Genomic DNA, 15,987 nt, shown 5'->3' with positions numbered 1-15,987 from the left:
CTGTTCATATATTTTTTTCCTGTGTAAATGTAGTAATCCTTATTGAATTTTGTCTTGATTTCAGGCCTCTTTTTGCAATTTGTCAAGTTCTCTTTGAATTCTGATTTTCTCCTTTGCAGCTCTTCCCAGATTGGTGTCACCTATGCATTTCATAAGTATATTCTCTATTTTATCAGCCACCATTAGTAAAAATATTAATGGCTTAGACAAGAGAGATGGGAGAAAATTCAAAATCATACCATCAGGTGGAATTATTTTAATTTAATTTTAGATATAGTTTAATCCAATTATACTGTAACAGCAGTTTAACATTTACATATCTGTTGTCAATTATGCTTTCTTGATTTTTGTGACATCCTACAATGCTTAACACATGTCCAGGAGCCATACAAGTATGTTCCATGCCTAAGGGTTAAGTTTAATGGTACAACAATGTTGAGCCTAACACAGTTGCATCCATTAAAAACAGTATCTATATTTTAGTAGGTGATAGCAACAGACATAATACTTGTCATTGATTTTATAGGTTGAGTTTGTATCATAATATATTGACATCGTACTTTTATACAAGACTTGCTTCAGGGTGTAGCTGCATTCAGCACTGAAAAACAGGCTAATAAAAATTGTAACAAAACAGCTTTACGACCCTCCATTGACTTGTGTTTTACATTATATTATCTTATTGCAGACATCTGAATTAAAGGTTAACAAACACTATTTAATGGGTTGTCTGAATGAATGTACAGTAGGTGAATACATGCCTAGCAATGTCTATCAGTTATCACAGTGTACATGCATTGTGATTTGGGTTAAGACAAGACTGTAAATGGGTGATGGCTCCTGACTGACTCTTTTTAGTAGCATGAAATAGCACATTTTGTTATACTTCCTCCAATTAAGTGCATATCTACCATTAAAGCAATCTGTCATGATTTTAACAATGTCATTAACTTCTACAGTGTCTCACAGAGGCTTTGTTCTTCTTTCAAAATTAGCAGCACATACATTTATATAGAAACTATGAAATGCAAAATAGGGAAAACAAGTTTAAGAAGCTATCATCTGTAAATTATATAAATAATAAAAAGTGGTTACAGAGGAAATGTGACTGCTTTAAAAAGAAAAAGTACAAAGTACTTAATCTGCAGAAATTGTACAGTAATAAAAATGTACTAACCCTATAAAAATATAAATTATTTTTCTCTCTCTAGTAATTATAAGGAAATATGGTTTACCATACTATAAAAATGTACTAACCCTATAAAAATATACTAAATTATTTGTCTATCTATAGTAATTATCAGGAAATATGGTTTACAGTAGAACAAAATGTACTAACTCTAAAATACATTAAATTATGTTTCTATCTATAGTAATTATTAGGAAATATGGTTTACAATTCATAAAAGTAGCATTTTAAATATGATAAGGTTGGCTGTGGTACTACAAAATCAAAAATGAGACAGCTTTTTTCCCTTTATGTTCAGACAAATGAAACTAACTTTGATGGTTCCAGTAAACACAGGTAGAACTATTAAATATTCTACTATGCAATGAACAGTTAAAACAAATGGTAGATAATATATGAATGCATAACATTTTTTCAAATGGGGTTATTTATTTCCTGAAAGTTTCACATTCAAATTAGCAGTACTATGTCATGCTGATAAAGTATCAGCTCTAGCAGTTTTCTTTGTTAATGCTGCACTATATTTTTCTAAATATAGTTAAGCTGTTGTCCTTTTCAATCTAATTTTAAACAAAATAAATCAAGCGTCCTATTTAGTTAAGAACTATATTGTAATAAATTCATCTACAGTAAAAATGTTAGTTCCTTTCAACTGAAATGTAGTAAACATGGTATAGCCTTTTAAACTGAAAGTGCAGTAGTGCCAGTAATGATCAATATTAGGAATACATATTTTTAAAAGCATCTAAATGACTTAGGAGCCAATTTCACAAGTGACTTAAGGCCAGGTTTTTTAAGGTTTAGGTACCTAAATCCCAGGAGTGAGGTGCCTAAGTATTTCAGAAACCTGGCCCTAGAGGCGCATAGGACTGTAAGCCTCTCTGAAGGTCAGTGGGACTTATATTCTTATGTCAGTAAGTCTTACTGACTTTCAATGAGGCTTATGTTCCTAGGTGCCTAAGTCACTTTTGAAACTGGCACTTAGGCATTTTGACAGCGTTATCCCTAGTTACAATTGTGATCATACTCCCGGATTTACTACTATTTCAGGATTCTTTAAACATTTGTTAAAGGTATTGTGATTCTTCTTATTGTGATTCTTCAATACAGTTTCAAGCAGGATTCAGTGCTGTCAGGAGAGTGAGCTTTGGCATTGTTTCTTCAGCTGAAATTCACTATCAAGTGTTCTTTTTAAAATGTACCTGTTAGTCTATATATACAATTTGTATTGCCCCAATTTAATGTTCTTCTGAAGAAACACAATGGTACTTTGTAGTTATGACCTGAGTTAATTTGACATAAGAGAGGAATCTAAATGAAAGAAAATATAGTGCAGATGTATTTCAGGGCTTTGTTTCTCACTGTGTCTCTGAGAAGGATACTCATGTATATCTTACACAGACACCTGGTGTGTGATTTTCTCAGAGTCTGTATTTAGAAATTGGCTGTCTTAAGCCTGCAATGATTGTTAGGAAAAATATGGTACATTTCAGCACAGGTCAGAATAGTGGACCAAATTTTGATACTAATTAATGCAGCTGTAGAAGGCATGCTAGTTCTCAATGGACATGCAAACTGTCAAACTGGCTGTGCTTTGTCTTGGTGACTATTGCCCAGTGCTAAGGAGAATACACAGAGAGATGGCACTTTAGAAATGTAGCATAGAGTGGGGATGAACACATGCAAATAAACTCTCTGTTCCCAGTCTAAAGGTGTAAACAGACATAGCAGTTCTTTTGAGGGGGAAAAATCTTTTTGTCCTAGGTATAGGTGGATCTAGGATTTTGAAAAGGGGAGTACCAATAGTATTGTGCACCATTACATATAACACAACACATATATTTCTCCAGATAAAAAGAAACTAGATGCTTTACTAATATGCTAAGGGCCTAGGGCTAAATTATTCAGTTTAAGATTAAAGCAAAACCAAATACAATTATTTCAAGGTGCATTAATTTGCTCTAGCATATATTATGTATAAAAACACAACAAACAAGGCAAACATAATCAAAAGGTGATTTTTAAGTCCTGTTGGCATTAAAATTGAATGTAAATCTCTTTCAGATTCATAAAACAAAATCTAGCCTTGACTGTAAGTCATTTCCACCTCTGAGTTGATGTTTGCCTCAGTTACTGTTTCCACACCTGAATTAATATTTTTATATTAAAGAGTTAAAAACAGTATGATGGGTTGTGAAATAGGAGCTAGATTAAGAGGCATTCGTATGAACAGATAGTAAAACTGCAAAAGAAAGGATAGTTTAGTTAGTGGAACATCAAAGCCATTCAAAAGAGATAAGGTTACTAACACCTATGAAATGAAGAGTTTAGAAAGCAACAGGTAGATGATAATGAGCCAGGTGACTCCCTCACTGCTGCCTGAATAGAAATGTTACTGCCTATGCCATGTAGTTGGTTTTAACCTTTGGCTTGACCAGGAATCAAAGTGGGGGTGGGGGGGAGGGAGGAGGGGAGGAGTAACTACACCATCCACACCTCCTGGATTTGCCCTGGTCCTGGGATCAAAAATAGACAGTGTGTCAGTCCATTCTACCCAGGGGTAAAGGTGGCGGGAGGTAATGTGGTGCTAGGTGATGTGCATCATATCACCTCCTGGTGCCAAGATTAAAGAAACAGTGGAGCCCTGCCTCCACTGCCGCACTGTGTCTCAATGGCCTGTAAATGGAACACACTTACCTTTACCACTCCATTGTCCTGTTTTAAGTGCCTGTAAACCATGCTACCACTTTTTTCCTGGGACAGTGCTGTGTATTTAAGTTATTCCTGGCTCATTAAGGTATTTTCCAGTCATTCTAGGCAAAAGCCTGTTAGGCTGTTTGCTCTTCCTAGGTACCTTCTGGCAGAAGAGGGGTAATGTAATGTATCTTTACAGGCCAATTAGCTTAGCTTAACTTCTATTCCAGGGAAAATCCTAGAAACATTCATCAAAGAGGCTATATGTGACAAACCTGCAGAAGGCATGATACTGAATGACAGCCAGTATGGCTTCATTGTGGGCAGGTCTTGTCTAACCAACCTCATTTCTTTCTATGATCAGGTGACTCATCACCTGGGTGAGAGAAAAGCAGCTGACATCATATACCTTGACTTCCAGAAGGCCTTTGACCTGGTCTCCCATGGGGTACTGATCAGAAAACTTGACGACATCGGGTTCAATTGTGGGACCGTTAAGTGGGTATGAAACTGGCTCTGAGGTAGGACACAGGAGTCCAAATAAATGGATTGGTGTTGTCCTGGTAAGATATGGGCAGTGGCATACCCCAGGGGTCGGTACTTGGCCCAGTGCTGTTCAATATCTTCATCAACGAGTCATCAATGAGTTCATTAGAGTCCTAATGAACAGATCTGTGTTGTCCTGCCGAGAAGTGGCCAGTGGAGTCAGTGCTTAGTCCAGTACTTTTCAACATCTTTATCAATGACTTCAATGAGGGAGTGAAAAGCCCATTGGCCAAGTTCATGGACAACACCAAGATATGTGGCTGTGCAGACACACCCGCAGATAAGCTGCAAATACAAGCAGACATAGACTGGCTGGATGTTGGGCAGAACTGAACCAGATGAGGTTCAATGTAGAAAAATGCAAAGTGCTGCATCTGGGAAGGAAGAACCCCCAGCACACCTACAGGCTGAGGTGGGCTTCACTAACCTGACCAGCACTACAAATGAAAGGGATCTTGGGGCAACAATAGACCCCAGCATGAATATAAGTGGGCAGTGCAATGCAGTAGTTGCTATGGCCAATAAAACTCTGACATGCATCAATCAATGCATGTCCAGTAAATCCAAAGAAGTAATTCTTCCACTTTACTCAACATTGGTGCGGCCACAGCTGAAGTATCGCATCCAATTCTGGGCGCTGCACTTCAACAAGGATGTGCTAAAGCATGCGAGGGTCCTGAGAAGAGCCACCTGTATGATCAGGGACTTTTATGGCAAGCCATATGAGGAGAGGCTGAGGGAACTTGGACTCTTCAGCCTAAAAGAAAGAAGGCTGAGAGGGGACCTGATTGTGGCTTAATGCTATATCAGAGGTGTACAGCAGGGGCTTGGCGAACAACTGTTCACCTGGGCACTCTGGGGAAAAACTAGAAACAATGGCCACAAACTCCTGGAAGATTGTTTCAGGCTGAACATTAGGAAACATTTCTTTACAACTAGGGTATCCAGACTATAGAACAAGCTCCCTCCAGAGGTGGTGCAATCATCTACCCTAGAGGTATTTAAGAGAAGACTGGACAGTCACCTGGCTGAGGTCATCTGACCCCAGATGACTTTCTTGCTCATGCAGGGAGCTGGACCTGATGATCCGTTGGGGTCCTTTCCAGCCCTGTGATTCTATGATTCTATCTTGGAAGGGCTGCATGTGTAAAGGGCTGTGTTGCTCCTCTTTTGCCCCTAGGTTTTAAATTGGATCAGTCATGACCATCTCAAATTAAATGTCTCTTTATGGCCTAAGTAGACCTGTGGAAATCCAAGTCCCTCTTCTTACACCAGCTGGAGATCTGAGATTTATTGCACTGTGTAAAAAAGTATCACATTATTCCAAGAATACATAAAAATAAGATGGAGCCATAACCACATGGCTGTGAGATGGTATCACTGGGGAGGATTTCCATACTTTCTTAAGCAGCAAATGAGTGGGGAATTCTCAGACTGGCCTCACACATTTCCTTCCTTAATGAAAAGTGGAGCATTTAAGAATCTGTTTTTGAACATGCATTTTCTTTATCATTTCTTCCACATTTACATTCCACAAACTGAAGAGTATTGTCTGCATCCTCCCTTGCTAGGACAGCAGCACAGGGGTTCCTTCTCCTGATGTAATAAACCTTATGTGGTATCTGGCAATAGCTAAGTACCTGATTCAAATTGGTGGGAAGGAGCTCAAGACAGATCAGTAAGTTCATCTCATGAAGATACCTTTCAGTGGGGCTTTTGTATTTATAGGGCCTAGGCTCCTCTTCTTGGGCTTGGAAGCCTTTACAATCTCACTTTTCTTTTTGCTTGTGAAATGAGAATACAGTCAAAGCAGCAGGAGAAGTTATTACCTACTTGGGAAGTTTATAGGTTTCCTGCTCCCTGAATGAGTGAGTGGGGCATAAGCAGCACCTTGTGTTGGAAGAATTATCCAGTGACATATAGAAACCTAGTGTTGGCCTCCTTTCTACTACAGGATCTGTCTCCAAGCTAGTTCCTCTCCTTCCCACCCTTCCCTTCCCACCCTCACCAGGCAAAAAAAAGAGAAATCCTGCTCTCCCTTGTTGGAATAAAAGAGGATAACCTGCCATGTCCCCTCCCACTCAGAATCAAAGGGAAACAGAATGGCCCTTTCAGTACCTTGACATAAGCCCAGAAAACTTGAGGAGATGTGCCAATAACTTCACAAACGCCTATTCCTTGGCTTTGGTCCAGCAGGATCTTGCAGAAACTTTGGCATGAGTCCAGGCCGAGATCCTAAGCCTGTAATCCTAAAAGGCCTGTGCCTTTACATTGCCCTGGCATGCAAAAGTTTCTGAGCTTGTGACTTCAAAAGAGGTCTAAGGCTTGACAGGCTGTTGGGCTGTAGGGATGACATATTAGAGCTGCTGGGCCAAAGACCTTACAGAAACCTCTTTGCATGTTAATGGTGCTGACCCAGTGGCCTCACAGCAATCTACCACTTCACATCAGACCAACAAAATGGAGGTACTGAACTAATGACTTCATAGCATATTTTCCTTTGATTCCAGACCACCAAAACAGAGGTGCTGGGTCAATGACCTGGGTTCTCTGCCTTGACATCAGCTCAGGCTACTGGAGCAGCTGAGCCAATAATCCTTACACAAGTCAGTGCCTTGACATAAATCCACAAAGCTTAAGGTGTTGCATCTGAGTCTTTTCACCTAAATGCCACTAGAAATGCTGAATGAGTAAGCGCATGCAGGCTTGTGCCTTGACCTAAGTTGAGTACCTGCTGAGTGGAGCTGTGCAGAGAAAGGTAATCCTGTTTCACAGAGGAAACTAATGCATAGTTTTGCCCTGATTAGAAATCAAAACCAAAATTTCAAAATTCTCCATAAAATAGAATGGAGCTTAGTGTTGGGGGACAGCACATTGCTAGCTTCAGAACTGCATGCATTAGAAGACCTAGGACCTTGACTTGGGGACATTTTATGTAGCTAGATTTTCCTGAGCTGCAGATACTAGCAGGCTTGAAGTCCTTGACTATACAGAAATCTATATGGCTGGCTGCCCCATGCACCCTGAAGACCTTAGTATCTCAACCAGCTACCAGGAAGCTAACAGAGAGTTACGTGGGCCATCAGACACAAGGCAGCTCTGGAGTGGATTTCAAAACCTTCTTGGAAGGGGTGGGGGTAGGGGGCAGGGGGAAGAGCTTCTTTTGGGACTGCTGGAGCTTTAAAAGTGGACCATCTTGAAAAAATATTCTGATTTTATCATCTTGACCAATTTCACCAAAACAATGTTTGCTGGATTTTTTTCCAAGGAGCTCTATTGCTGTTCTTGGTAGGGTTATACATGCCTTGCTTTACCCTGATATCATACCAGCAATCTATAACAATTTTTACCTTCATAAAATTACTGAAAGATCAAGGCCTTTAGCCAGTAAACTCAAAGATGCTTTTGTCTTGCCATGAGCACAACAAGAGAGGCTGTGGAAATGAAGCTTTCTCTCCTTTACAAAAGCAAGATGATTGTTCTCCTTTTTTTCTTTCTCCTGGTCTCTACTTTTGGCCAAAATGGCCTTGAAAGTTACTTCTCCACTCCTGGTTGTCTATAAAGGGGGTGTGTGCATATTTCCCTACAAAGTTTCACTGGATTAGGGACACTGTCAGATACATTTATTCACTTTTTCTCAGTCTTTTTCCTGAAACTGTGGCTTATCACCAGGGATCCTGGTTTCCTCTGAGAAAAAAATCCCCAGTTTTCAGATTTAAAATAGTAACCCCAAATCCAAATTTTTGCGTGATTAAAATGAAATGCCACATGTATATATACGTTTCATGGTTGGTATGGTTGGTAGGGTTGGAAGGGACCTCTGCAGACCATCAAGTCCGACCCCCTGCCATGGCAGGAAAGAGTACTGGGCTCAAACGACTCCAGCAAGGTGTTCATCCAATCTCCTTTTAAAGACCCCTATCCTTTTAAAGGGTAGGAGCCAGCACCACTTCTCTTGGTGTATATATATTAGTGGGAGGCTTTCCCCAAAATTTAAATAAATAAATATATATATTTATATTTGTGTGTGTGCATTAGTGATGTTTCATTTTAATCACAGAAAATGTGAATTTTGGGTTCCTTTTTTAAATTCGAAAATTGGGGATTTTTTTTATCAGAAAAAACCAGAATCCCTGCTTATCATATAAGATGATGCAGGACGTGAACAGGAGTTAATTGATGGGAAGTTTCAACTGCTAGAAATCTTCCCAGGAAAAGGAGCAGTACAGGCATTCAGCCTGCAGCTGCCTCCTCTGCACCTTCCCCAGACCAGAGTGATCCCGGTCTGGGAAAGTGGGGAACAGAGGCTGCTCTACTCCTCCAGTGCCAGGTGGACACAGCCCCTGTCTGTTCTTGATACCAGCAGGGTCCAGGATTTAAAAGGCAGCAGGGCTGGAACTGAGCTTTGGGAAAGCCTCCCAAACCTGGTTTCTTCTCCTGCCATTGCAGCCTCCGCCACCCAGCTGGCAATCCCCAGTTTGGGGGAGAAGTCAGAGAGCACAGACTGGGCTGGCAGGGGAGGGGATGAGAGCAGACGCCAGTCCGTTCCTCAAACTGAGAAGTTGACAGTTTGGGGAAAAGGCAGCGAGCAGTTGGTGCTCCTGAGACTGGGAGGAGAGCATACAAACATTCACCCTAGGGAGACAATTTCTATTGCGAAGGAGATCTTCCAGGCTGACACCTAGAAGACCTTTTTCCTGGAGCCGGCGTGTTTCCTCTGGGAGAGATTAAATGAACTCTTGTATGCTTGTCATTCTTAGGGGAGAGGTACAATTCTCTCAATAGATGAATCCTGTATATGGCCATAACATTGCTTGAATTCAAAGCTATGACTCCATGCCACAAGCTGAATCGGTGAGCTAATCTTCCTATTTGGTTCTACTTCAGGGTGTCACAAAAATAGTAAACCTGCTTCTTCTAAATTTAATATATACCACCTAGTCCTATTCTGCTTTGACACTGTGGTCCATTAGTTGTTGCAATTAATTTCAAAATAACTGTTCTGGAGACAATAATTCATAATTGGAGAAAACATGTTTAAACATAGTCTGCTTTTGTTATGAACTTTGCAAAATGGCTTTTCTGTGGAGTGTACAACTCCTGAAGCACATCCATTTTCTTACTGGCCAATAGGAAGAAAGGGATCAGATAGGTCATCTGTCAAAATATTGCAACTCATTATGACAGATGCAGGTGGGACTTTCACCTGGCTATGGTGGTGTGATTGTTTGGAGTGGGTAGAGGAGAGCAGGCTATGTGCCTGATCACTTGACAAAAAATTGCATTTAAAGAACACTACAAGTACATGCATCTTTGACAACAAATCTTCATCCCATCTTAACCTGTGAAGAACCTGTGGCTATACAAGGGACTGCATCAGTATGGATAGGAGTGATGTTATAGCTATGATGGTTGAGGAAATAGGCAAGGGGCTAGGATTTTTGTGACCGATGTTTTTCATTGAACCAACTGTCCAGCTGAGATTTAGACAAGCTTTTGTGCATTTTATATTTTTTGTTTAACTTTATTCTATAAATAAGAGGGTCTACCTCCTTTCCTTTATTTGCACAGTGGGTTTAAATCTGCATTAGAAAGCTTGTCTAAAATTATCTCAAACATGTAGTTGGTCCAAAAAAAGATACCACCCATAAATATCCTTGCTTCTCATATTATAGGGATAACTTATAGGGTTACCTTCACCCAAAGTTAAAAAGGGGCACAAAGAAATAGCCATGAATTTCTAGAAAGGGAGCTCACATTTTTCTTAGCTCTTTGAACATGGTTTGCTTATGACCATTGAAAGAATCATTATATTGAATGCAATGGGACTATGGGAAATGGCATAATGACAGCAGAATATATAGAGATGCACTATGTTTTAATTTTTATTATTAATCTATTAATCATGTGTATATAGCACCATAAAGGGACATGTACATGTCCACTTTCCTGGTCAAATGACTGACTTCAGCTGTAATACATTGGTCTATTGAGGATTTGGTGTGACAGTCAATACTAAGTGATTTATGATCAACTTCAAATAATCAGGCATCATGTCTTATTGATTGACATGCCCAATGCCTGGCAGCATAAGAAATTATAGGCAATGCAAATTGCTATCTTCCTACAACTTCAATTAAGCATTTTTATGTTGATGTAATTAAACTTTGGTGGCATCTAAAATTTATCAAATAAATGATGGAGTTAAAAGGACATTCCATTAAAATCATAAAATAGTTTTCAAATTGCGATTTGTAGCTTTTTATTCTCTGACCTTTGAGGAAAATTTGGTAAAAGTCCCATATTGTTTATTTACTGGATTTTTTATTTTACACAGCTGCTAAATATTTTTTTAAACTGCCTACATTTGATGAGATAATATTTTAATTTCCCTTATTGGAGTAATAAAAAAAATTCTGGTTTGGGGTTACACAATTAATAAAATATTTAGTAATTATAACATCTTTTTTGCAAGCAACTGACAAATACATGCAAAGAGTCAGAGAGTCATTAGGAGACTAGAAAAGCCCCAGATTTGGCCACATAAAAAAAAACCTTCAGTGAAGGTACTAAGACAGGTGGTCAAACTGTCTTTTGCAGACCTCCTGTTTGCAGAACTTGCCGGGGCTGGGTTGAAGTATATGGGATATGCTGGGTAAGAAGGGGTAAAGCCTCAGCACTCTGAACAGATTATAATAACTGAGGCAGTCCTATATAGGGCTCCAACCTTCAGCGCAGCCAAGAAACAAGATGGCATGAACATGGCTTATCATCACCTTAACCCTTGCACTCAGATCTAATAAGTCAAACTTTCTGGTGAAAAAAATAGGACAATGGCTGCATCTATACAAGACACTAACTGTACAGTAATCTAATAACACTGCACAGTAGTGTGCTGGTCAAAAACCATGCTAATGCACTACTGCACTGTGTTATTAGGCTGCTGCACAATAAACATCACAAAAAACCATGCACTGGTGCTACTGCAGACTAACTGTAGTTACTACGTATTTAGTTAGTACTTCATGAAGCAAGTACTAAACTAAATGCACAGTAACTACTATGCATTAATTAATGTGTAGACAGCCACTTTCACTGCAACTCTGACTATCATATAGTGATTATAATACCATTTTACTTAAAGTTAGGAATATTTTTAAACAGAAGTATGCTTTGTTTGGTAATGTTTTTTATTGGACAAATTCTGTAGTTGGGAGAGATGGTAGATAAGGTTTAGGAGACAAAACACCCCTCCTCAGGTCTGGAAAATAATCAAATACAGCCTAACAATCAGATACAGCACTTTTTCTCAATGTTCTATTATTTTATTTCTTTTATTATTTATTTAATAGATTTATATGCCAGCCTTCCCAAAAAAGGTTTGGGGAGTCTTCCAGTATGAGACAGAAACAATATGTAAAAACAAAGGGAAAAGAACAGGAGTGGCCATTCTCTGGCATGCATGCCACAATTGGCACACCCAGTTTTCGTGTGTGGCACATGGCAGATTGAGTAGAGGGCAGGAAGCATAGTAGCTGATAGCAGGGAGCAGGAAGCAGAGCAGAAGATGATTAGGGAGCACAAGGAGCAGAAGGTAGAGTGCAGATCTTGCAGAGGAAGGGGCTCAGAGTGGCAGACAAGGAGGGTGTGGGACTGTGTGGCACACCTTCCAAAAAGATTGGAAAAGAATATGAAACAAAATCTCCTTAAATAGTATCCCAGCCTTGCTTGTTAGCCTGGCTTGTTAAACACTGGTGCAAACAGAAAGGTTGCCAAAAGATCTAGGATGGGCTCTAGCAAGTCTCAAAGGGGTTAAAGTTTCCAGTCAGTATATGACTACAAATATATAGACATTTTGAGAAGAGAAGGACACCTGGATTGTCTTCTTTATCTAAAGCATCTTTTTAATTCTTACTTTTCAATACTGCAGGTGACATCCTACATACCCACTCTCATTGCCTCATTAATTAGTTATTAAGCTTTTTCCAATTTTTCTGTCATTTTCATACCTTTTTGTTGTTGAGTGGAGAGTGCCCACTTTGGAAAGCAGGAAAGTGGATTATGGTTTTAGTATTACATTTTTTGTAAAGGTTATTTTGTCTTTTTAAAAATGATCAATACACTGAAAATTATCAGTCAAAGAGGTAATGGAGAATAATGGACAGAGATATATGTTTTACAATTAAGAGTTTTACTCTTGGGAAATCAGTATGATTATTAGTATAAATACAGCAAGCAGTATTTTGCAGTGGGCTAGATTTGGTCAAATGTTACCAGTATCTGAATTATTTGCTCACTGTAACATTGAAATAAAAAATGCTTATGGTAGAAGCAAGGTTTTATAAAAAAAAATACACAGATATAAAGGCACTGGAAAAGAAAACTCATCATATTGCAGTCACTCCTGATTACATAACATTTAAAATAGTCTGTAAGGAGTAGTTTCTGTTTTTATTTTATAATCTCAAATGAACAAAGAAAAATGGATTTCATACATTAAAATAAAGGATTTTATTTTAGTACCTGATTATTTCAGTAGTGACCTATAAGGAAATCAATAGCGGCCATAGTTTGTACTAAGTCATCAATGTCTATATCTAATTGTGGCTAAACATGTATACTATGGAATGTTATTCTTTAACTGTAAGTCAATGGCTCTCAATTTTTTTGGACTTGAGGCACCCTGCATCTGATGGGAGGCACCAGAAACAAAGCAGAATGTTTTTAACAATATGGATTTCTCTTTTAAATTTCTGGGTTTATTGTGTGAGTTATGTTTGCCTACCTAACGGTGCTAACATTTGTGTGGCATCCAGTAACACCTGGGAAAGGGTTCTCAGGGCAGCACCCTGTTTGAGAACGACTGCCTTAGTTGCCAAGGAAAAGTGGCACACACAAGATACAGTCACAAACTTCATGAAACAACAAAACCATAGGCAATTTCTATAGTCCAGCAGCAGACAATGTGGCCAAGAAACTGGTAATGTGGTAAGAAACTCTGGGGCTAACTAACTAATGATGCAGATGCTGATACTGTTGACATTGTGAAAATTATAGTTCATAGCTTGATATTTGAATCCTACTACAGCATAATACACCTCACTTGTGGCCATGGGTGTTGGCTCTATTCCCAGAGAAGAGAAAGAAAAACAGTTATAGAATGAAGTGGCTTAGAAATAATAACCCCAGCAAGATAAATCAGCAGTGCCAAAATACCATTGGAAATCTATGCATAAGGCCAGCTATGTGTTATTACTTGGAAAACATTATGTGTCTGGGGGACACTCTGAGAAGGTATGGGGAAAAAATACAAGATCTCTTATTACAGCTATTATATGACAAAAGTGTCACTTAAAAAATCACCTTGATGACTACCCAAGCACTATCATTTCTTCGGAATAGGTGGAGGAAAAAGAACAGAAGAATCACATTTTTCCATATTTAAAAGTCAAAATTGTCTTAATTCAGCAATTCTGCTGAATTTTTAAAGTTTGCATATTAATTTTTTTGATACTTCATATTATGCATTTTCATGTAGCAGTTCCAACACAGTGAAATACTCATCCACAAGAGGATCTCACTAGCAAGCTCTGATGCATTGGAAAATTGCAAAGTGGAGATTTCTTTTAGTGAAGCCTTAAAAAAAAGGTTAACACGTTCCTATTGTTGTTCTTTCACAACCAAGTTATGTACATAAAAAGTCTGCTTTTTTTTAATAAAGGCCCAAGTCAAAGTCCATGGAACTCATTAGGCATCTTCCCATCGATTACAGTGTGTTTTGGATCAGACTGTACATTTTTAACATGTTTTCACTTTGGACAAAATATAGACGCTTGTGTTTGCTCAGCTAATAATGCAGTCGCATTTCTTAGAAGCATTGGCAATGTTTTTTGTAACACTGGTCTAATTACATTCCCTAGCTTTTAAAGATTTTTTTCTAGTGTTAGCCTAATTACTATTAAAAACTAACTTCTCTCAACAGTGAGAACTACTGTCTCACTTGTTTGGTAGATAGTGACACCTCTTTTGAGAAACAGAGATGTCAGAATATTTAGTTAATCAACTTATCTGTTTGACTCACTTGAATTGAAAAAATGGGCTGTAGTGTCTGAAGGATAGCTTGCTTTAAAACTCTCTTTGTTGAGTGGTGCATGGATGCACCCTCAAGAGGGCACTTTCTGGCGTGAGAGTAATAGAATAGGAGGTGGATGGGAGAGGGGAAAAAGTGAAAATAAGGAATTGAACTGGACCTAAATTAGACTTGGGTGAACTCTTCAGGGAATATACTAAACCTTTAAAATCCACTTGAAGCTTCCCCTTTAATACCCAGGGGACACCTTGCACTTTTTTCTCCCTGCCTCTCCTGGATTCAGTAGACTGACATGGGTCTGTGGACCTTGGGAAATTCTCAGGACAGTTTCTTTGATATGAGCTAAATATGTTAGTACATCTAAACACATCACCATCCTTTAAAAGCCACCAAGGCCTCACCATAGATACCTGTGTGTGAGCACATATGAGGAAGGATTCATGGGCACACTGAGGGGTTTGGCTAGACAGTCATTAGCTGCCAAGTCATGTGAAGAACCTCAGCTGAGTTTGCCATAATTTGATAGCCTGGGCTGAAATGTGTAAATATAGGCCAAACTTAAACAACTCTAGTAGTTTCACATACCTTTATGGTTCAAATGAAATGTTTCTTGAATCTTTACTGAAAAAGCCAACCCATGAACGTAACATATAGTCCGTTTTTAAAAGTTTTTTTCTTTTTGTACCACTTATTGCAAAAAAATATTTATTGTGGTTCCTGATAAATATAGCCTCCTTTATGGTGATGGAATTTCTAGCACCAGAGAATAATGATGAATGAGGGCCAAACCACCAGTTTTAAAGTGAAGTTAGTGTTATCCAAAGCCACTGGCTTGACTATCAGAATGAAAGAGTACATTTAGGTCATTTATTTCATTGTGGGTAGTAACAACATGCTACCCCACTAACATGCTTTACCCCTGCTCTGAATTACTCCTCAGGGTGGAAGATAATGTCTCAATAATGCTGAGTTTAGGGTTCAAGTTTAAAAAGCTGTAGCTTACTTGCATGTATGAAAAACATTTGCCCATACTAATACTGCTCAATTGTAGGTGTTAAATCTGGGAACCATTCATAGTCAGAGTATACTTCTGCACAGTTTTCTGCTTACTAGGGCACAGAGCACCAAGGAGAGGAGGTTTAACAAAAGACTGTGAAAGCATGTGAGAAGACTACCACTAACTCTATTTAGCTTTGGCCCATAGAGACAAACTGGTTAACCATTTCATTTGTACATGGTATGCACATTACATGAATAATTTTACAATTTTTGTATGTGAGGTTGTGTTAATACAAATATAGGTGCATAGGTGTTCGTGCATTTTTGTGCATGAAAGTGAATAATCTAAGGCCCCTAGTTCTGAGCTTCTCTAGTGAGATCATTAATAAGATTCCAGTTTATATCAATAACCATAACTATATTTTCTTGAATCACGGTCAAGAATTTGATGCTCACAAAGTTATACATG

This window comes from Crocodylus porosus, unplaced genomic scaffold (assembly GCF_001723895.1).
Source record: "Crocodylus porosus isolate Cpor-Errol unplaced genomic scaffold, CroPor_comp1, whole genome shotgun sequence".
Lineage (NCBI taxonomy): Eukaryota > Metazoa > Chordata > Crocodylia > Crocodylidae > Crocodylus > Crocodylus porosus.
The sequence above is the reverse complement of the archived record's forward strand: the minus strand, read 5'-3'. Positions refer to the sequence as shown.